This window comes from Gobio gobio (genome assembly GCF_949357685.1).
Source record: "Gobio gobio genome assembly, chromosome: 18".
Taxonomy (NCBI): domain Eukaryota; kingdom Metazoa; phylum Chordata; class Actinopteri; order Cypriniformes; family Gobionidae; genus Gobio; species Gobio gobio.
In genome coordinates, this window is record NC_137111.1 from 19,041,822 (window position 1) to 19,064,638 (window position 22,817).

Here is a 22,817-nt window from a genome sequence, read left to right on the forward strand (position 1 = left end):
ATTTGAGACTTCATTTAACTCATTTATGACTGTGCTTATGAGGATACTCGACAAAACATATGGATACTCGACAAAACGGCAAAAAAAAATGATGCATTTTGGCATAATTTTGTGTTTTTGTCCATTCAAGTGCTGTCTGAAGTAGTGTTCTGTGCGCACAAATGTGTGTGTGTGTGTGTGTGTGTGTCACACAGACAGGATATTCACAGACACAGGCCCGTACAGCACTGCGTTCTCTTTTGTGTCATAACACGCTTGAATGGTTTAAAAGCATTTGCATGATTAAGAACGTGGACATATAATGTAACTAGCAAAAGGATGATGGATGCTGCATTAATTGCGTTAAATAACCTGCTAAACTGAAAAAATTAATTGCACGTGTTAACACATTAATTTAACAGCCCTAATTACTATACATAAAAAGAGTGTTGTAAAAAAGATGGCTTCCTACATGACGGCTAATGGCGGTGCCCATCACGCATTATGTAGATCAGTTAACATGATCATTATAAAGGTTAAGTTATTGCGACTGCTGTGTGTCACGTGACAAGCATGGCGCGTCAGCATGGAAATAGTAAGGTGATACTTTCTAAAATAACGGTCGCCTTAAACTCACGCTGGGGGCCGGGAGATAGAATATTTAAAATGTACCTGTGAAAGGGTTAAAGCTTGTCTGTTGTCAAAAAGTACTTCCCATCCCAAGTATGGGAAGATATTTGGTGGATGTTGCTTTTCCAAATGCACATTAAAGCGACCCAAATTGGAATTCATGTGGAGCAGCATTTATTGCGATCCGAGACGCTGCAAACACCGGCGGATCATGAGCTGCTCACATGTAAGAACACATTGCTGCTTTAATTCGATAATCCCACTAAGCCATATTCCGCTTTAGATTTTATTTTGAATAATTGTGCAGGTAAAACGACAGCATGCTTGATTGGTCATACATTCACATCTGCATTTGTTTCATGGCCTCAGAGTTCACCTGGCTCACTCCAGGAGAGCGGAAACTCATTGACAGGGAAGATTGCTCATGATGGACAGGCACGAATACATTTCATCTCATCTCGCTCTTATATAATTCAGGAATGAGCTGCCTAATGTGCCGCCGGGTGCTGGTTGGGAGAGAGTAGCTTTGGGGATTAAACCATCCCGTCTCCAGGGGACAACGGGACGCCTGCTGATGCGGACGCGGCTCCTGCTGGATGTGCGTGGAGTCGTGTAAGGAGCTTTGGTGGGGTGACAAGTATTCGGCTGACAGTCATTGGGATTAGTTCCCTGCACAGGCATAAAGAGGCTGGCTGTAAAAACAGATTTCTCTTCCCGTCCTTCAGCTGGGGCTAGCGTGGGTCTTTAATCTGACTGCCTTCCACTATTGCGTTTCAGCTCTCTCAACCATCTTAGAAGTCTTGCAAAACTCTTGGCTTTGTAAGACAAGTTGGTTTTAGTAGTGCAATATCGGTGATGTTTTTCATCTTAGAAATGTGATTAATGAGCATGAGAGTGCAAACTGTCATTTTTTAAGCTCACATACATCACATGCATTCATAAAGTTTAAAGCATAGTTAAATCTTTAGCATCCAAATAAAAAGAAGTCATTCTGAAACTCCGTAATTTTTAGTGGCCTGTACCTGAAATGTCTGTTTTTACTGTGCATTTAAAACAGCATGCAAAGTTAAACAATGCACTATTATTCAAAAGTTTGGGATTAGTTTTAATAATAATATATATATTTTTTATTATTCTGCAAAGATGCATTACATAATGTTATTTTCTATTTTGTTTCAGTGCTGCATTTTAGAAGTCTCGCAAAACTCCCAGCTTTGCATTAAAGACAAGTTGCTTTTAGTAGTGCAATATCTGTGAATTTTTCTCATCTTAGAAATGTGATAAATGAGCATGAAACTGCTTATTGTCATCTATAAGCTTGCATACATACTAGCATTTATAAAGTTAAAGCATAGTTACAACCCCTTAAGTGTCAAATATTGCCTACGGCCCCAGATTACTGTTGTTCAACATTCACTGCTCGTTAAAACATAATACTCTTACTTTACTGGACAAACTCAGCATCATTAGACAGATTAAAGACTTCGATATTTGAAATTAATTTCTTAATTTATGTCAGGAGTGCAAAATAATCTATCTGTAATGAGTGATATTTCGAATTGAATATCACATGCAAATGAATTATCTCGTCTGCTGCGGTTAGGTGGTGTCCAACACAGCTCGCAAAGAACAGATTTTAGTTCAGCTCTTAGTTCAAAAGTGCGCATATTTGGAGAAATATTGATTTATCACGTTTGCTATATAGCTTGTCATACAGAATACCATTTCTGTTAATTTCCCACTGAATTATCTGATCTTTAGAGCTGAAACAATGTACAGATTCAGCTCTGTCTCTCTTCTTCCTGATTTGCGTCAGATATGAGTCATCATGTGCTCATTTGCCCTCTAGAGCTGTCAATCATCTTAGGTGACTCAACACCGCCCTCCTGACGCTCTTCTGTGTGTACACTTCCTCATTCTGTCTCTGTGAAGAACAAACCAATTCAACATTTCTACGCATGAACTAAGAAGCTAATAAACACGATAACTATGGCATAAGGTTTTTGTGTGATTTTTCATGTGATTTCAGCTATTTTATATCAATAATGGATGTTTACATTATAACCGGTGAAGCAGGTGTAGCGATTAGCTCTATATAACATGCTAAATATAACATGTTTTAACATCATGATATGAATGAAATCCCCATTATATAATACAAACACTCGATGGTGGTCTAAAGTGACATTTTGAGTGAAAGTGTAATTTTAATCTTTTAAATTGTGTTATGTAGCTTGATGCTAACTGTAGCTCTAATGCACCTGTTGCACCAGGAGCTTTGTCTATGTTGTTACAATAATTCACATAAGGTTCCAAGGATGTGCTTTTAGTTTTTTTTTTTTAGAAAGACTTCAGATAAAATGTGGATTACTGTAAAGTGTGCTGTTAATGGGCCATGCATGCCAGCATAAAGGCTATAGCTAATGGCTCAATACAAACAAAAGAATAACGCTAAAAAAATAATGAGGATTAAGTCTCATACTCTCAGAGGTGTAAAATGATCGTTGAGTGAGGACATTGTAGCATTAATTGAGCTGTTCTCCTCGCCAGACATTAGACAAAAGACTGCTAATGTGTCTTTGCAGGCCAACGACATATTTGAAAGCAATTTCTCTAAAAAAAAATCCTGACATGGTCTTAGAAAATGTTTCATAAAATTCATAGTTTTGGACATAACAGCCTCAGATTTTAAATGAAGCATGAACACACTTGTGGCTTTACTTCAGTTGTGGTTATAAGTTGTTATACTACATTCACATAATATTTGTATACATTTAAAAATATTTTCTTTATATTTTTAATTTTTGTTTTTATGTTTGAGCCTATATATCTCCATTTTAATTCTGAGTATTCAGCTGTAAACTCTCAAGTGTTGGCTTTCTAGAAATATATTGGTTATGTGTATATTCAGAATAACTTATGAGCAGCAGCCTTTTTACTATGGGTATGTCAAAATGCCCCACTTGCCAAAATGGGGGTGACAGGCAAGGGGTTAAATAGTTAGCTGAGCTCTTTAACATTCTCAGAATTGTACCTCTTAAACCCCACTTAGTAAAACCTTAGTTAGTACTTATTTTCTTGAATAATGCTTAATATCACAGTAAACGCTGGCATATTTCAGTTTTGTAATGGAGAGATGAGTGCTTCTGCTTCCTAACCTCATAATGGATTCGAGAGACACATTAGCAAACAGTTCAACTCAAATTTCTTTAGTTTCATAATTTACTCATGATGAATGAGTTAGTTTATGGGACGCTGGGTATTAGAAGTGGTTCTTTTCAGTGTGATTACGAAAAAGATTCCTCAGGATGCTGGGCACCTACGTTCAGATTTCACACCTTGTTAGGTCTAGTGTGTAAATGTACTTCAAATGAGAGAGTGTGTGTTAGTGCTCACTAGAGAGGGATCTAACAGAGGTAGATATTTTGCATTCCCTGATACTGCCTTTCAGTAATCTTCTAGATCGAGGAAGAAGAACATAAGCTGAAGCGGTCTATACCTCACAGGGGTTGTTTTGAGAATGATGCTAAATGGTGCAGCAAGACTCCATATCAAAACTTTTTAGTACCCTGCCAGATTGTGAAATAAATAACTGGGCTCAGTGCATCCTCATTAGGCTACATACACTGTGTCTCTTTCTTTATGTATGCCAAGGCAGAACGGGCTACTTTTTGAGACAAAGAAAGTGCACAATGCATATCTTGCAAACAAAGTGCTGTCAACCCAAGGGAAGCATCTAACAGAAGTACCGTCATAATGCCTTCCATGATATTGCCTTACGGCAGTTGTGTAACTTTGCACTCATCATCATCGCCTAGATCTTTCACTTCAGGGGAGGACAGAGGAAAATAAGCTAAAGTGGTCTAGCACACATGGGCACTCCTCAGGGTTTGTTTTCCTCTCAGCCCAGCATGCAACGCTTAAAAATATGCTCTGGTAGAGAAGCATAAATGATAGACTATAATTTGAGATGCTAAATGATGCAGTAAGATTCCTCTCCAATTACTTTCAAACATTTCCCCCCATGTCTATGCTATCAAACAGCTCAGTACTTGACCAAGGTTAAACTGCTCACTTTTTGTGCAATGAAAATGGCATCCAAATATAGAGTTTTTAGTGGCCCATCCCTGAAATCATTTATATATCTCAGGGAGGGGGGGGGGTTCTTGTATCCTTTGAAATCAGATGGGGGGGGGGTGTTACTGAGATCATAGCAGGGGCCCCCCAAGGCATTTCAGCCACCCGCTCCAACCCCTTGACACTGGGTTGAATCACTAATCAGTTGAATCACATTCTATATTTATACACTGAAGTTCACACATAGTCCTACGTCACTTGCATACAGAAAGCGAAGATCGTGCTGCGCGCACACACACAAGCATTCAGGAGCAAAGACACTTGTTATCAACGCCGTCCCGCAACTTTTAGTCATAAAATAGCTAAGCTACTGGATCACTACAATATATTTCTCAGCATCAATAGCTATTTTGAAGTAATAAATGCACATCTTCGTTGTTAAGAGAGATGCTGAACAGAAGCAGGTGTGAATCTCTCTCTCTCTCTCTCCATCTCTCTCTCTCTCACACAATACTGTGCTCTACATAATACATAATACAGTAAGCTTCAATGCACAATATCAATGAGAACAAACATATGTTTATGTTACTAAAAGTGGTTGCTAAAGGGTATTATGTAGTGATACACAGAACCGTTGGGTGAAGCGACCAATCAGAATCAAGGGCTGGAACTAACCGTTTTATAATAAATTAAATAATACACTATTAAAAAGAGGGGTTAGTAATATTTTTATTAAATTATTATTTAGAAAGTGTGCATTCAATTTATCAAAAGTTACACTAAAAGCTTTTACACTGTTACAAACACTTTTAGATTTAAAATAAATGTTCTTTTGAACTTTCTATTCATCAAAGAATCCTCAGAATACCAAATTCAACAAGAGGTGCATCAATTTTGTATTGACAAAGTAAGAGTCGAGCACTCTGTAAAGTTTCCTCCAGCACATCCCAAAGACCTCCAATGAATTTAAGGTCTGGACTTTAGGTGACAATTCATGTGTGAAAATGATTCTTCATATCCTGGATGCCAGCCGAACTTAGCCCCACCCACAACATTTGAGGTTGGGAAGTTCGGTCTGGACTTGATCCGTTGTGGAGCAACTATGCTCGAACCAGAGCTATTCTGACCAATCAAATTGTCAGGGCGGGCTTTATATGATGATGGACAAATGATCAACAGTTACGTAACCATCCACGTCACCAAAGAGCGCTTGGGTTGAACTTGTTCTAATCCTAAACGGAGAACTTGTTTGTATATGCATTCACCTTCACTATTTATCTCAAAAAATTATGATTTTGTTGGTAAGTATTCCATGTATCCTTAAATTATTTTTACAACAACGGCAAAGATCGTTTACACTCATCTTCTCCTTCTACTTTTTCCAGCGTGCGTGCAGTTGAGTTCTGTTGACAACTATGCATTGCTCAACACGTCACTTACTCCGTTGCTCTGATTGGTTGTAGGTCTATCCAATTGAGTGCAGAGGCATTTTCTTTCCTGGTTCAGTTGAAACACACCCCATAATCACAGCCAAATGGAGCAGTATCAGACTCATATTCTGACTAGAATCAGAGTATGACGACGTCAGGCTAGATTCTTCATGCTCCCTCCAAATCATTCTTTCACACTTTGTGCCTGATGAATCTTGACATTGTCATCCTGGAATATGGCAATGATATGTCTGGTTGTTTAAGAAATGAAAAGCTGCACACTCCATCAATTATGATTAGAAGAACTGTTGCCAAACAAATAACATGCTAGAAACATAATAATCATGCAATAATGCAATCATAAACTCTTAAGCATTTGCCTATTTAAATCCAAACACTATTTTTTTTTTTGCCTGGCCAGTGTATGTATATCTAAAGCTAAATATATTATAAATTGTAATGTTATGTGCAATTAATTAATTAATTAATTAATCAGAAAACTTGGGAATCATTTATGCCTTCGACAGATGAATGCCACAGTTATGCCACATCCACATGAAGCCAAAGCTTTCCCTATCCAATCTTTTTTTTTCTTCTCTCGTCTCCAAAAAATCTGCGTACACACAAAACCACTGAAACTGACTCAAAACGATGTAGTATACATGCCAGACCAGTATGTGGCTCTGTAATTCTGCCACAGATATACACTCAAATTGGAGAAGAAGACTTGGAGCATGCGCATGCAGTGTCTGACTAGAGTGATGACATCATAATTTCACAAAATATACGAATTGGCTGTATACATGAAAACGCAAGGATGTCATTTTAAGATTTATCCACTCTGGGACCCTGTTTGAAAAAAATAGCGGTTTCAGGCTCCTTAAACCATCTAGCAAAATGCCGTTATGATACAACATTTTTACATATACAGCTAAACGTGTCTTTGTGTGTGCGGGGCCTTAGAAGTTATATGTTATTGTTGAATGGGAACGTATGTTAATAACTAATTGAAATTTAGATTAATATGACAGTGTTTGATATACCATAGTACATTATTACTACACAAGCAAACCAGTTAAAATACATAAAACCAGAATTTTATTTTCAAATGATACTAAAAATGGCCCTGTTCACCTGACACAAGCTTAAATTGCCTGTCTGCACAGTCTCAAAAAGTTGCCAGTATGCAATGGCCTTAACATAATGTGCAGGCCAGCGAGCTGTCCAACCTCACCCAGAGACCAAGAAAAAGAACCAAAGGCACACCAATACTTCACCAGGATCTCAAAAGATGAGTCAATGCCTGACAGGGTTCTTTTTAAAGCTTGTATTAATAGGGACCCGGGAGCGTCCAGAGCGAGTCTGGCCTCACAGCGATGCTGAAGGGGAAGGCTGATGTCAGTTCCTCTTTCTTCTGCTGTCACTCCAGCAGATTGGAGCAAATACAGGGGGATCGTGACCCCTCTGGCGCCCTCACACACAAACACCTCTGACTCATTTTGGCAATGGCTGTTTGTGATGGCAGTTCCCCTACACCTGGGTTGTCAGGGATGGCACGGTTTCCAAGGTGATGGCTGTATCCGTGACTAACTAAACAGCACAAACCGTGACCACACACACGGTTTGTACCTACACCATACAAATATGTGCTACTGCATTTCTGGTTAAGACACAAACAAAGTCTTTGATAAAGCATTCACATACAGTATCTAATATGTCAGTGGTTCCCAAACATAGGTTGTTTTCACTTAATTCTACCACACCTTAATATAATATTACAACCGAGCATGTATTTCTAACAGGCAAAATGCCACCTCTAATGTAAAAAAACTGAAAAATGTTAGTGCAGTAAAAGGTCAAATACATGAAATCCTATCAAATTACTTAATCTTTTGTGATCAAATTTGACACACAAGTAGCGTGCATATGATAGGTTGCATGCGGAGTATGCTTCAAAAATCACTTCAAAATGAAAATTCCCTTATATTTTACTCACCCCATCTCATCCAAGGTGTTTGTGTCTTTCTTTCTTCAATCGAAAGTTTTTTGAGGAAAACATTCCAGAATTTTTCTCCACATAATAGACTTCTATGGCAAACAAAATGTTGGAGGTCCAAATCAATGCAGTTCTCTTTCATAGGTTCACTCGACGCTGCGTCACTTTAATGACGTAATGGGACGTCCTTTGGGTGTGCCGATTGTCTGAAGCCCTTATAGAATCACGGCAATTGATTGGCTGATGGCGCGCACGTCGCCCCACCTGACGTAGTCACCTATATTAGCGCGCGCGCGCCATCTGCTCCTCAGATTTCTCTGCCTTCACGAAGCGGCCATTTCATGCCCTTCGGTTCTCGATTTTTCTGGCCCAAAATTCTAGGATTCAGTCGATATATACCTCAGCACTTCAGCGACCGCGGATTGTGGAACTTTGTTCTCCTTGTGGTGAAGTGCTATGGAATTCCGACGTTGCCCACCGCCGTGCACTCGCTTCATCGCGATCGACGATCCCTACAGTAAGTGTGTTAAATGTCTGGGATTTCCTCACGCACGCGACGCGGTTCAGGGGTTCTCTAACTGTAAATACTGCGATAACCTCCTTCTCAAAACCCTCCGCTCGAGGCTCGTTTTTCCCCGTCGCGCTCCCGAGGCCGCGCAGGCCTCTCTTGGATCCGCGACCTGGGGTTCGGATGTAGAGCTCGAGGATGTGGAGTGCGAGCAGACGGGCCTCGCCCTTTCTCTCCCTCTCTCCCCCGAGCACGTGCACGGGACTCCGCCTGTGGAATACTCGCATGATTATCTCTGTCCCAGCCCGGAGGCACGCGATGCGGTTTCCTTCGGGCTGGAGAATGTCATTTTCACTGCAGCATCCGACTCCGAGGATTTGAAGCTCGCGATTTGAAGCTACACAGAAGCTCGCGATCGAGTGGCCGGATGAACCCCGCGAAGCTCAATCTTCTCGGTTGGATGAGAGATTCCTCAGCGTCCCTAATTCTAGGCCTCCGCGGAGGAAGCTACCATTCTTCAGTGATCTACACAGTGAGATTTCCAGATCCTGGAAGCAGCCGTTCTCAGCCCGCCTAACTAACGCGGCAGCCGCTGATTTCACCAACCTCGTGGGTTTTGAGGAACAGGGCTATTCCACGATTCCCGCGGTTGAGGACACGCTGGCCACTCACCTCGCGCCATCTTCAGCTCCCTCGTGGAAGTTCCGCCCCCTTCTTCCCACTAAGCCGTGTAGGACCACTTCTGCCCTCATTGGCAAATCCTACATGGCGGCTGGTCAAGCTGGCATGGCCCTTCATACTATGGCCATTCTCCAGGCCTATCAGGCGGATGCATTGAAGGAAATGGACGAGGGCACCGGGTTGACACCGGAAGCAGTGAAGGAGCTTCGCAAAGCCACGGATTTGGCGTTACGGGCTACTAAACACACAGCTCACGCTGTAGGACGCTCTATGGCTCCACCTATGGCTCAATCTCACTGAGATTCGCGATAAGGAAAAAGTTTTCCTTATGGACGCTCCGATTTCTCAGTCCGGATTGTTTGGGGAGGCGGTTAATACTGTGGTTGAGAAGTTCAGATCTGCAAAATCCCAGTCTGCCGCTCTTAAGCAGTTCATGCCGAGGAGAGCGAGGGACGCTCCTTCCCCCTCCCCCTCTCAGTCCAGAGATCGCCCCTCTTTCAGAAGGGAGTTTACCGCCAGGAGGAGCGACCAGAGTCATCCTCCACCCACCACGGTCTGGGGAGCTCGCGGTCGTCCATTTCCCCGTCAACGTCCTCACAGACGCATCGACCCAAAGCGGCCCAGCTAACTTTCTGCTTCGGCCACTTCGAGTCGCTCCTGACCCTCTGGTCAGAAAAAGGGGAGCTGCAGTTCACGACCGGGGCTGGGTCAGACCGCGCAAGCGTTTCTGCCCGCCCCCCACCAGCTCTCCCTATCCAGCTCTGTCATTTCCGCCGCCCAGCGCGCTTCGGAATACAGAACCGACTCTATCCTCGCCTTTTCCGGCGCTGAAGGAAGGAGACGCTGTTTGCTTTCTCCCCTCACGTCTGATTGGCTCACCATCCGCCGCTCGTCCAGACGGAGACACATCCGGTTTTCTCCGGGAGCCAGAGCGGCCCAGCCTTCCACTGCCTACTCCGCACCAGGGCGCCACGTGCCCTCCTCTGCGGATGGCCACACCCCCCTCAGAGGTCCAGCTCGACACCCTATCTCAGGTATGTCCACCGCACCTCATCATACCTCCCACTTTGTCAAATTTCTTCCACGAGTGGAAGCTTTAGCCAGGGATATCATCCTGGGTCCTCCGCACGATTCAGTCGGGCTACACGCTTCAGTTCTGTCGCAACCCTCCTCGCTTCGACGGGGTCGCTCAAACGGTAGTAAACAGCGCCTCTCAGGCTTCTGTGCTACTACAAGAGCTCTCTTCTCTCCTCCTAAAGGGGGCAATAGAAATGTGGCTTCTTCAGCCGTTATTTCCTTGTTCCGAAGAAAGACGGCGGTCTGCGTCCCATCCTGGACCTCCGCCGCCTGAACTTCACCCTCTACAAAGGGAAGTTCAAGATGCTAACGCTAAAGACTATCTTGTTTCAGATACGTGTGGAGGACTGGTTTGTCACTATAGACCTGAGAGATGCTTACTTCCATATTCAGGTTGTCAGACGACACAGGAAGTTTCTCAGGTTCGCCTTCAAAGGGAAGGCTTATCAATACAAAGTCCTTCCCTTCGGCCTTGCCCTGGCACCAAGGACGTTCACGAAGTGTATGGATGCTGCTCTGGCCCCGCTGAGGCTCCAAGGCATCCGTATTCTCAATTACCTGGACGACTGGCTCATTCTGGCCCACTCCAGGGAGTTAGCCTGTCATCACAGAGATGTCGTTCTTCGACACGTTCAATCTCTTGGCTTGAGAGTGAACACCGACAAGAGCGTTCTTACTCCGGCTCAGCAGACCACCTTCTTAGGTGTTCGTCTGGATTCCGTTCCGATGCAGGCCCGTTTGGCCCCTGCTCGGATTTCCAGTATCACAACATGCTTGGTCCGCTTCAGGCTAGGCCATCATGTTTCTGTGGGTACGTGTCGCAGGCTCCTGGGTCTCATGGCCGCAGCTTCCCCGGTGCTTCCCCTGGGACTGCTCCATATGAGGCCCTTCCTCTGGTGGATGAAACGCTCAGGGGCTCGGTCAACAGGATCGGCCCTTCGCCTATTGAAGGTGTCACGCGGCTGCTTTCGTGCCCTATCAATGTGGCGAGACCCTCTTTTTCTTCAGAAAGGGGTCAAGATGGGGGCTGTTTTCCGTCGCCAAATGGTTACGACGGACGCCTCTCTTACCGGCTGGGGTGCGGTATTCGAGGGCAGACCAGCTATGGGGATCTGGGAGGGGGAAGTTCTCTCCTGGCACATAAATTGCCTGGTGTTGAGAGTGGTGTCCCTGGCCCTTCAGCATTTTCTCCCCTCACTCAGGGGGCATCATGTCATTGTCAGGACCGACAACATGGCAGTGGTGTCTCACGTAAATCGCCAGGGAGGATCACGGTCGCGCACCCTGGACAGGCATGCGCGCCGACTCCTCCTGTGGTCTCAGGACAAGTTTTTGTCCCTGAGAGCAGTCCATGTACCCGGAGTCTTAAACCTCGCTGCAGATTATCTGTTGAGACAGAAGCTCCGGTCGGGGGAATGGATGCTGAACCCTCAAACTGTGTCACAGATTTGGGAGATGTTCGGGAAAGCGGAAGTGGACCTCTTTGCCTCGAAGGAGTCGTCCCAGTGTCGGCTCTGGTTTTATCTGAGCTCTCCGGCCCCGTTGGGGATAGATGCGTTTGCGCATCCATGGCCCAATCTGAAACTCTATGCGTTCCCGCCCATCAAGCTGATTCCGGCGGTTCTGTACAGAGTAAGGGAGAGTGGGGCCAGCCTCTTGCTGGTGGCTCCACACTGGCCATCCCAGACTTGGTTCTCGGAGATGATTCTCCTCCTGGACTCCTCCCCATGGGAGATACCGGTCAGGAAGGACCTTTTGACACAACTTCAGGGCAGTATTTGGCACCCTCACCCGGAGATTTGGAAGTTGTGGGTATGGCCCATCAAGGGCCAACGACACTAAACGCTGGTCTTTCTGCGGACGTTCAGGAGATCATTGCTCATGCGAGAGCCCCCTCCACAAGGAAGCTCTATTCCTCCAAGTGGAGGGTCTTTGAGTCGTGGTGCTCGACTCATGCAGCAGATCCAGTTAACTGCCCGGTTGGTTCGGTTTTGGAGTTCCTGCAGGAGAAGTTTGCTGCTGGAGCAGCGGCCACCACCCTTCGGGTCTATGTTGCAGCTATAGCTGCCGGTAGGGAGTCGGACGAAATCCCTCTAGGCAAGCATAGACTGGTTTCATCTTTCATGCGAGGGGTTAAGCGTCTGAGACCAGCACGCTCCCCTGGTATTCCCTCTTGGGACCTCTCCGTGGTCCTTGAAGGGCTAACTTTGGCTCCATTTGAGCCTTTGGAGTCAGCTCCTGAGCGAATTCTGACTCTCAAAGTTGCTCTTTTGTTAGCTCTGTCTTCATTGAAACGAGTGGGCGATCTACAGGCTCTCTCTGTTAATGGGACCTGTAAGGATTTTGCCCCTGGCCTAGTCAAGGTTACCTTAAGACCTAGGCCGGGTTATGTGCCCAAAGTTTTGTCCACGTCATTTCGCTCTCAGGTTATTACTCTTCACTCCTTTCACCCCCCTCCGTTTGGCTCGGAGGAAGACGAGAAACTTAATTTGCTCTGCCCAGTTCGAGCGTTGAAGTGTTATGTTGACCGTTCTGACGGATGGAGGAAATCTAACCAGCTGTTGGTGTGCTTCGGTGCTGGCCGCCGCGGGCTTGCCGCTTCGAAGCAAAGGGTTTCCCATTGGGTGACAGAGGCTATTTCCTTAGCTTATGAGGTGCGTGGTTTACCTTCACCTCTTGATATTAGAGCGCATTCTACCAGAGGTGTGGCTTCCTCTCAAGCACTTTTTAGAGGGGCTCTTTTGGAGGATATTTGTGTAGCGGCAGGTTGGTCCTTTCCGCACACTTTTGTGAGATTCTATAGTTTGGATCTCGACATGGCTCCGGGTTCGCATGTCCTGTCTGCTTAACCTAGTCATGCAGGTTATCTGGTGTTCTTTGAGCCAGATACGGCAGCGCTTTAGCTTGGCGTGTTTGGTATATCGTTTCCATTACGTCATTAAAGTGACGCAGCGTCGAGTGAACCTATGAAAGAGAACGTCTCAGGTTACTTGCGTAACCTATGTTCTCTGAGTAGGGAACGAGACGCTGCGTACGCTGCCAAGCTCCTCGCGCTGCCGACAGGCCTTCCTTTTCGGCAGAGAAATCTGAGGAGCAGATGGTGCGCGCGCGCTAATATAGGTGACTACGTCAGGTGGGGCGACGTGCGCACCATCAGCCAATCAATTGGCGTGATTCTATAAGGGCTTCAGACAATCGGCACACCCAGAGGGCGTCCCATTACGTCATTAAAGTGACGCAGCGTCTCGTTCCCTACTCAGAGAACATAGGTTACGCAAGTAACCTGAGACGTTTCAAAGGGCTTTGAATGGCTTCATAAGCTCTGCACGATCCCAGCCGAGGAATAGGGTCTTATCTAGCGAAACCATCGGTCGTTTAAAAAAAAAAAAAGTATATACTTTATAACCTAAATTGCTCATCTTGCACTGCTCTGCAGTTCGCCACGGATTGCGTAATCACGTCGGAAAGGTCACGCAAAGTGGTTGCCAGTAAATTACAGTTTTTCTACAGTTTGTTGTCGCAAATTAATTACAGTTCATTACTGTTAAAATGTTTCACTCAGATTTGTTCCTCTTACACCTTTAACCTCACAACAACATCCTCAGTGTTTAGTGAACACTTATGTGTCCACACTACAGAGTGGACACTGAAGCAGTTGAAGTTAATGAGATGAATCAGTGAAGAGTGAGCTGCTGTTAACAAGCAGATGGTGATTAACACCTGCTGTTAACATGCAGAATCATTGAAGGAAATATAAATAACAACATAAAAAAGAGAAAAACAAGAACTACAACTGACATCCAGCCACAGCCTATAAAGACCAAAGTATACTTCCCTTTTTACGTTTACGCGAGGGTCAGCGTACAGTGCGCATGCGAATTCCGTCATCAGAAGAGTATGCGCGTACTGAACGCACACGGCCAGAGTTTTGTAACCGTGCATACTTTGCAAGTTGCACATGCGCATTTATTTTTTTTTTGTTGCAGTATTTAAATAACTCATGGCGAGACTCTGCATGCGTTGAGTCAAAAGAAGTATACTTTGCAAGGCTGTGCGTTCTAGTGTGCACATACGCTTGTGTACGTGTAAAAAAAAATATAAGTAAAGTGAAGATAAAAGACATTAAATCTCTCAAGATCTCAGGAGAGAAAGATTAAACAACTCAACAAACAGCATTACCAGCTTCAGTTATTACTATACAGTGCAACTTTATTTCTGTCATACTTCTACAGAAGTTCTTATTGAGAATTAACAGAGGTTTAGATGTTGTTTTATTGTTTTGTTTGACATTATCATGATGGAAATCAGTGTTTTCTTTCGTTGGGCTCTTAATCCTTGAGCTTTGACTTTGAGCGTTGTTAATTCACAGTAAATTCCTGTCGGCTACTTTCTCGAAAACAACAAATATTTCCCAGAATGCATTGTTTTCAACGGTATATTACTTTGCTGTTTTAATGGAAAACATTATGTTACTGTCAAAATGTGGCTGTTTTTTACAGCAATTTTAACAGTGTTTATAATGTTAAAACAAATTATATTTCAAATAGATAATGTTTTTTCAACTTTCTATTTATCAAATAATACAGAAAAATATCACGGTTCCCCTTCGAGGGAACTCGAACTGCGTCGTCGAGTGACAACACTCTGGGAACGCCCACAGCGTTACGCATCTGAAGCATGAATGAAATCAAGCCAATCTGATTGGTGTTGCGTCGTGACGTAATAGATGACGGCATACCCGGAAGATACAAAAAGGAAGCTGATGCAAACACACACTAGCTTTTTTGCTCTTCAGCGAAGCGCTCTGTGTTTTGTCAGTCTTATTTGATGTTGTTTGTCTACCAACGTTGTTCACAAGCAGGGCTCGCGAACCCCGTGGCTGGTCCCGTGTCTGTCGAAAAAAAAAAAAAAAAAAAGACAGCACGGTTGATCAATCATGGGACTCGCAGATGGGCTGTCAGGGGAACTTGAGAGGGTGCTGAGGCATCTTCTCCTTCCCTGTTGGACAGTTCCATTGTTCTCCTTCCCCGTGTGGAAGCCCGCGCTGCGGCTTCTTCCCCCGGGGTGGAGGACCCGATGCGTGAGCTGTCTGATTTTGAGGAATTAGACGTGCTCCGTATCGAGGCTCGCCATTTCCTATGCAAGATTCAATCTCGCGTTGCTAAAAAAAAATTAAAAAAAAAGGCAGCGCGTAGGTTCGAGTCTGCTAGTAAAGTGATACAACGTGATACGGTGAAATGTGATACTGTTGGGTGCGAGGCATGCGGTCAGCACCTGAGGGTGCTGGCTGTTTTCATTGAGAAATATCTCGACGCGTACTGCCGTGCGCTTTTCGGGTGTTTCAGCCTCGCGCCTGTTTGGCTTTTTTTCCCAAGGGATGAAAGCCAATTGTATTATAAGGGCTCGAGCCACGTTGCTGAGGCAACGTGTGGTTTACGAGTCCGTATAAATACAATAAGACAGTATCGTCCGGTGTCATTTCTGACCATGTTTCACTGTATTGTGGATACTGTTGGGTGCGAGGCATTCGGTCAGCGCCTGAGGGTGCTGGCTGTTTTCATTGAGAAATATCTCAACGCGTACTACCGTGCGCTTTTCGGGTGTTTCAGCCTCGCGCCTGTTTGACTTTTTTCCGAGGAATTAAAGCCAATTGTATTATAACGGCTCGAGCCACGTTGCTGAGGCAACGTATGGTTACGAGCCATATAAATACAATAAAACAGTATCGTCTGATGATTTGGGCTGTATTTAATTCTGAGGAATTAAATAATATATGATCCGACTTTGAGGAGTTAGATATTCAGCCTATCATTCAGACCATATTATGGCTGCATTTAATTCTGAGGAATTAAATTAAAGTATTATCTAACGTGAGGAGTTAGATGTATTTTTTATTCAGCTTGTTATTCAGACTAGGTTGCACGGGTTGGGTGATTATGATGACATTTAATTCTGAGGAATTGAGTGTCATGTTATCTGACTTTGATAAGTTAGATACTTTAATCAGTCTGTCACCCAAGCGTGTTTGACTTGTCTGGATATTCATCTAAGAGGGAGCCCTCCTGAAGTTGATGTCGTTCTCGCCGCCTGGTGGCCTGCGGGACACATCAGTTTCAGGCGGTTGCTAGGCGCAGTGTCCGCCCTAGTGTTGCGGCCCTGTCGAGCTGCTCCCTTAGATGAGGCCCCTGCTGGCCAGCCCCCTCTCCCGGGTAGGAGCGACCGAGGTCGTTTTCCCCCAGGAGCTCTCGGGAAATCAGTGCTGTGTTCCCGCCGTCAAAGACGCTTCGGGCCTCACTGATTTACCGCGCACACACGCTGCCTTCGTCGCCTCCAAGGGGACTTGCGACTGGGCAGCGAACGTGTGCGCCCACCGAAAATCATTCTCGACCGCTCCCTGCCGGTTAGCCGCTTCAGGGGGGTCGGGAACGAGTTTCGGTTGACACCCGAGGCCAGCCTCGAGAGGCTGGTTCCCTTAGTAGATTATCTTGGCGCATGGTCATGCCTTCCGAGTGTATCTACATGGGTCCTGCAGACTGTAGAGCTGGGTTACAGGCTGCAGTTCGGTTCTCCTCCCCCGAGTTTCAACGGGGTGGTCCGGACTGTGGTCGGCCCAGAGCAGGTTCGGGTTATGGAACAAGAAGTACAAGCCCTGTTAGCCAAGGAAGCCATAGAGCGGGTTCCTTTGGCGGACAGGGACTCCGGGTTCTACAGCCGGTACTTCATAGTTCCAAGGAAGGATGGTGGGTTGCGTCCGATAATAGATCTCAGGCTCTTGAATCGGTCTCTGAGGAGATTCAGGTTCAAGATGCTCATAATTCCAGCCATCGTGAGTCAGATCCAGTCCGAGGACTGGTTCGTCACGATAGATCTAAAGAACGCATACTTCCATATTCCATCCTTCCATGTCACAGGAAGTTCCTGAGGTTCGCTTTCGGGGGCGAAGCGTACCAATATCGGGTTCTTCCCTTCGGCCTGGCACTCTCCCCTCGCGGTGGCGGTTCGGCATTGAGATGACGTTCTGGCCCACATCAGATGCTTGGGGCTGAGACTCGCCCTCCCAGCGGACTACGTTCCTGGGGGTTGTAGGGGACTCCACGTCGGTACGGGCACAAATGTCTCCCGCACGCGTGGAGTCCATACTGGCGATGGTCTCCTGAGTGAAGCCAGGCCGCAGCATCACTGTGAAGCAGTTGAGACTGCTGGGGCTCAGGGCAACAGCGTCCAAGGTGATACCTTTTGACCTGCTGCACATGAGACCCCTACAGTGGTGGCTGAGGGCCAAGGGGTTTTCCCCGAGGGGAAATCCGTTTCGTATGATCAGGGTAACGCGCAAATGCCTTCGTTTCCTCGTCATATGGCGGAAACCTTGGTTCCTGTCCCAAGGACCGGTGCTGGGAGCATCATGTTGCCGGAGAGCCGCTTCAACAGATGCTTCCCTCACTGGTTGGGGCGCGGTCATGGAAGGCCGTTTTGCGAGAGGTCTGTGGGAGACCCGGCATTCTTCATGGCACATCAACTGCCTGGAGATGCTGGCGGTCTACAAAGCTCTGAGGAGCTTTTTACCCGGACCTCCGCGGCCACCATGTCCTGATACGCTCAGACTACACTTCGGTTGTCGCGTATCTCATTCACCAGGGGGGTTTGAGGTTGCGCCCTCTATGCAGACTGGCGCATCAAATCCTCCTGTTGTCCCAGGGGAAGTTATCGTCCCTCAGGGCGATGTACATTCCCAGGGACCAAAATTAGGGAGCAGACATCCTGTCGAGGCAGGGGCTGAGGCCCGGGGAGTGGCGACTCCACCCAGAGGTGGTGGAGGCCATGTGCGAGAGATTGGCCCAGTGGAGGTGGACCTGTGCGCGTCTCGAGAGACGTCCCACTGTCCACTGTGGTTCTCTCTCAGGCATCCAGCTCCGTTAGGGCTGGATGCCATGATGCAGACGTGGCCGAGGCTGCGTCTGTACGCATTCCCCCGATCGCTCTGCTCCCGGGAGTTCTGGAGCGGGTCCGCCGGGAGGGCATCAGCCTGCTCTTAGTAGCACCCCGGTGGCCCACTCGAGTATGGTTCTCTGACATCATAGCTCTGCTAGACGGCTCTCCAGGGCGGATCCCTCTGAGGAGGGATCTGCTCTCTCAGGCAGGGGGCACAATATTCACCCCCGGCCAGAGCTATGGAGCCTCTGGGTCTGGCCCCTGAGGGGGCTCGGTACCTAGAGGTGGGCCTGTCAGCAGAGGTGGTCGAGACCTGGCTCAGCTCCAAGGCTCCTTCTACCAGGAGACTGTACAGCCTCAAGTGGAACGTATTCTCCACTTGGTGTAGAGAGCGTGAGGTGGACCCAGTTAACTGCACAGTTGCTTCAGTGCTGGAGTTCCTCCAAGATCGCTTCTCCGCTGGTCTTACCCCGTCCACCCTGAAGGTGTACGTGGCTGCCCTTGGGGCTTTCCACGCACCTCTAGGTGATGGACCTTTGGGGAAGCACCACCTGGTTGTACAGTTCCTCCGTGGGGCTCGGAGGATGAGGCCGGTAGCTCGCTCCAGAGTCCCAACCTGGGACCTGGCGGTGGTTCTGGAAGGGCTGGCTGAGGCCCCCTTCGAGCCACTGGAGCTGGCTGAGCCTAAGAACCTGACCTTGAAGGTGGCCTTTCTACTCGCCATTACCTCTCTGAGGAGAGTGCGAGATCTCCAGGCTTTGGCGGTCACGCCAACCTGCCTGGAGTTTGCCCCTGGCAGAGTAAGGGCCATTCTTCACCCTAGACCGGGTTACATTCCCAAGGTTCCATCTCAGGGAGCCCGGTCTCTGGTTCTTCAGGCTTTCCATCCCCCTCCCCACCTGACGGCGGAAGAGGGGAGACTTCATCTGCTCTGCCCGGTCAGAGCTCTGGGTATTTATCTAGAGAAGTCTTCCCATTGGAGGAGGTCAGACCAGTTGTTGGTGTGCTTTGGCTCACCCAAGAAGGGGCTGCCTGCGTCAACTCAGACGATCAGTAACTGGATCGTCCAGGCTATAGCCACGGCTTATGGGGTGCGCAATTTGCCTTCCCCCATGGCCGTGAGGGCCCATTCCACCAGGAGCATGGCTTCCTCAGTGGCCCTCCTTTCTGGCGTCTCGCTTCAAGAGGTATGCGAGGCGGCCGGGTGGGCCACCCCGCACACCTTCATACGTTTTTACAGTCTGCACCTCCCGGTGACGCCTGGTGCTCGAGTTCTTGCGTCCTGAGTGTGCCTGGGTCTCCAGCTTCACACTGGGACGTGGGGTGATTTCGGTGTGGCCTAGTGGGTATTAACGTTCCCAGAGTGTTGTCACTCGACGACGCAGTTCGAGTTCCCTCGAAGGGGAACGTCTCGGGTTATGACTATAACCCTTGTTCCCCGAGAAGGGAACGAGACACTGCGTCTCGTCGCCACACCTATCACGGCTAGAGCGCTTGCTTCATCGCAAAAGAGCTAGTGTGTGTTTGCATCAGCTTCCTTTTTGTATCTTCCGGGTATGCCGTCATCTATTACGTCACGACGCAACACCAATCAGATTGGCTTGATTTCATTCATGCTTCAGATGCGTAACGCTGTGGGCGTTCCCAGAGTGTTGTCACTCGACGACGCAGTGTCTTGTTCCCTTCTCGGGGAACAAGGGTTATAGTCATAACCCGAGACGTTTCCACAAAAGTATTAAGCAGCACAACTATTTTCAACACTGACAATGAAGACCGGAGTATTGGCTGATACAATTCAGCTTTGCTACCACAGGAATAAATTGCATTTGAAAATATATTACAAGAAAAAACAGCTATTTTAAAATGTAATAATAATTGCAGTTTTACTGTATTTTTGATCAAATAAATACAGCCTTGGTGAGCATAAGAGAGAACATTAAAATTCATACAAACCCCAAACTTTTGATTGATAGTGTATATTAGTGATATGCTGGGCTTTTTTAGTAGGGAAACATTGTATTTAGCAATTGTTCGTATAAGTTAAGCTAAATGTAAGAGTTGCACATTAATGATTGTCTTTTTCACTTGTTGTCTTGAAACATTCCTTCTCCGATTTCACCTTATATTGTGGCTTCCCGTGCATGGCTCAGATGTTTGACAATTATTTCTTATATTTGTGAGGAAATAAACAAGAATCCAAAGCAGGAAAAAAGCTCATAAAAGTCTGAAGGAGTAAGGTGCAGAGAGTGAATGGTTCTTTCTATTGCTGGCTCTATTGAAATCTGTTTTTCTGTCAGAATGATTGAAGATAGGTCTTCATTTATGAGCCATCAAAGAAACTAGGTTAGGTATGGGGCCGAAACCCTGCAAATTTTATTCACTGTAGTATGCTCAATGAACTGAGTCACTCTATTCCCTCACAGCAGCTTTGATATTCTCTTTATAACTGTGTGAGCGAATTGACTAAACAGTTGTGCCACTTTAGCGTGCAGTATTTCAACACCAAACTCTCAATCTTATTTGCATGCACCTGCAGTCTAGTTTAACCAAGCGCTATACAGTGTGTGCTGGTATAGAATTACACCATGCAGATTTAGGTTATTAAATTACTTTCTAGACAAGCATGCCTCCTTTCTAGGCAAATGAGAAACCAAATGAGAAACTTTTCACAATAAATATTAATCCAGAGCAGCGCTTTACTGCTTTACACACGTGAATATATATATATAGTTATGTTGGTCAATCACATTTTACCTTTTTGTATCCTCTATTTTTATATATTTGCACCTTTTAGCATAATAGAAAGTGCAAAACTGCACATCTGAGGGTATACTGCCACAGTGACAAGCTAAAGATCAAATTTTTACACATTATTTCTGACAGGAAATATTGCTATCAGCACTTGTTTTGTGGGTGTGTTTGCACAATTACCTGATTTGCATAATCTCTTTTGTGAATCAGGTGCTAAAACACACGTATGCAAATAAACAACATTATCAGCGTGCGCAATTCATTCCCTCCTTGTATTTTCAGCCAACTGAGATAAGGATTATAAGACCGGTGGGTTTGCCAGACTCCAGGTTTGGGAAGGTTATTCTACAGGCAAACAAGAAGATGAGCAGATTTATTTTCAGCCCTGTTTGCAAAGGAAGGGTGCTGAGAATGACCTCCCTAGAGACCGTAGCTTCCCCAGGTGTTCAGCTGTGTCACTATTACAGGCTTGAGGACATGGGCTGAGGCTCTGGATTTAAATACAGACAGCCCTGGTGCATAGATTTAGTCTCTGCATTTCTCCTGAGGCATCTCCGTGCGTGCAAATTGATGTTTGAAGAAAGAAAGGAAAATATTCATTGGAACAGTTTATCTTCTGTGATGGATTAGATATATGAGAGTAAATATTTACACTGTGTCATTACATGCAAGCCAAGAAATATCCATCCTGAAACAATCTCCCACTCTTTCCTCAAGCTTGGCAGGTTTTACAGTTTCAAATGAAGGCATTTTATGGGGGATTGGATTTTTTTCACTGTCAAGATGCAAATTACAAGAAATCTCCTAGACATAACCCAATATTTCCACCTCAAACTGTGTATTTGCATTGATTATGAAAGTCAGAAAGTCACATAAAAGCTTTTAAAAAATGTGTATATTGATCAAAACCTGGTACTTCCAATGAAATCCTCCATAATCATACAGTATTGGAGAAGCTTTGAAAGTTACAAGCGACACAATTGCACGTTTTTCAAAAAAATACTCTTCATCAAGCTACTGTTCTAAAAAAGTCGTTTCTATAAGTTACTAACAAAACCGTCCAAACACAGCCCTAACGTCTAGGCTAAAACAAGGCAAAATTTGGGCTGTCAGTGAAAATGTAATAGACGTCTAACCATAGCCCAAGAATAGACTAGTCATCAATCGTGGCTACGCACAGGGTATGCATAGAACATGTCAAAGAAATGAAATCAAACACCTTGTAATCACTGTTGACTGTGCTTACATGATGGAATATCGTACATCTCGCAAGTTATTAAGTTCAAGGTTATTTTCGCTTGAAGTGGTTACTCATAGCTGGACTATATCGGGTCTATAGTTAACCAAGACGGTGAAATGACGATTATTGCCTGCTGGGGTCTGTCATTTTATGGAGCAAAATGTCATGCTACACTGCTACTTGTTGGGAAAAGTAGTTTGTAACAGGAAATTTGAAAACAATAGAATGCTTAAGGGATAAGTTCACTTCAGAATTAAAATTTCATGATAATGTACTCACCCCTATGAACTAATCCTTTAAGTTAAATGCACTTGTACTTATAAAGTAAAGTTTAGGGTACTACAGGACTAAAGGCACACCTTAAAGAGCACCTATCATGGAATTTTGAAATTTACCTTTCATGTAGTGTGTAACATAGATCTAAGTGAACAAAAACATCCTGCATAGTTTGAAATATGACTGTGCACCGTATATATAGTTATTTTATTTCAAAAGTAAGAGTCGACTCTGAGTCATTTT

The 22,817-nt window shown here is 45.5% G+C and overlaps 1 protein-coding gene across 1 annotated transcript in view; it reads left to right on the plus strand.

Annotated features, from left to right (window-relative positions):
* Positions 1-22,817, plus strand: part of LOC307142079 (zinc finger matrin-type protein 4) — a gene marked incomplete at its 5' end in the record, with an annotated part of 217,736 nt that overhangs the window by 189,843 nt on the left and 5,076 nt on the right.